The sequence below is a fragment of the Penaeus monodon genome, chromosome 15, assembly GCF_015228065.2.
Source record: "Penaeus monodon isolate SGIC_2016 chromosome 15, NSTDA_Pmon_1, whole genome shotgun sequence".
Lineage (NCBI taxonomy): Eukaryota > Metazoa > Arthropoda > Malacostraca > Decapoda > Penaeidae > Penaeus > Penaeus monodon.
This window is the reverse complement of record NC_051400.1, coordinates 37,817,250-37,818,061: the sequence shown is the minus strand read 5'-3', so window position 1 is coordinate 37,818,061 and position 812 is coordinate 37,817,250. Positions and strand designations below refer to the sequence as shown.

At 51.1% G+C, this 812-nt stretch overlaps 2 protein-coding genes across 8 annotated transcripts in view; one reads left to right on the top strand and one right to left on the bottom strand.

Annotated features, from left to right (window-relative positions):
- LOC119582015 (ecdysone-induced protein 74EF-like) overlaps window positions 1-812 on the bottom strand; it is a gene marked incomplete at its 3' end in the record, with an annotated part of 261,423 nt that overhangs the window by 61,403 nt on the left and 199,208 nt on the right.
- The window catches only part of LOC119582017 (U7 snRNA-associated Sm-like protein LSm11), a gene marked incomplete in the record, with an annotated part of 26,887 nt that overhangs the window by 24,554 nt on the left and 1,521 nt on the right, over window positions 1-812 (top strand).

Sequence of the window (812 nt, the reverse complement as noted above, 5' to 3'; positions counted from 1 at the left end):
GACATCAGAGGTGAGCAGTGTCCTAACCTTAGCCAATCACGTGTCATTCAATTCTTTGGGAAAATAGTTCAGATTTTGTCCACAACAAATGTCACATTTTCCTTTCTGTGAAAGTGAACGAAAGAAACTCGTCGGGAATTGAAAGAGAGACGGTTAGAATAAGCTAATGGTGATGAATAGAGAGAGGGAGGGAGAATATTAAGAATATGGAGGCGGCGGTGTTCGAGGCAGAATCCCCCGAGGGCGCCGAGCGAAAGGGATGGACGTACCACCAAGTTTCACTTCTCACCTCGCAGCAACAACTGTGAAATTGGCATATGATGATGGCTGCTGCGGCTTTCTCGATTCTGCTGTTGCCTGCGAGGAATGCGAGCGTCTCAGAAGCGATGCTGTCCGCTCGTATCGCGTCTTCCCATTCGAGGAGGAGATGGAAAAAGGCTTGAAGGAGGAGTAGGGTTTGGAGGCGGCTGGACGTGACTCCCTAATTTCTTGCTCGTTCCGTGGGGCCCCTTTACCTTGCGGTGGCCGTGATGGCGAGCTGGCCCACGCTGTGAAAGTGAAGCACTTGCATGATTCCCAAATGAAGTTTCAATGTTACCGCGCGCAAGATGGTTGAGCCTCGGTGTAAAAGCCCTTGCCACTTATCCGACACATTTGGACTGCCGTGTGTCTGTCTGCTTGGTGGCCGTGCAATTGAACAGATGCCAAGTTAAATCTGATTTAATGGCAGGCAACAGCCTTCAGTGTAGGTCCTGCCTCTCCTCCCTTCCCTCCTCTTCGCACAGCTGACCCTTGTCATGCTGGCCACGCAT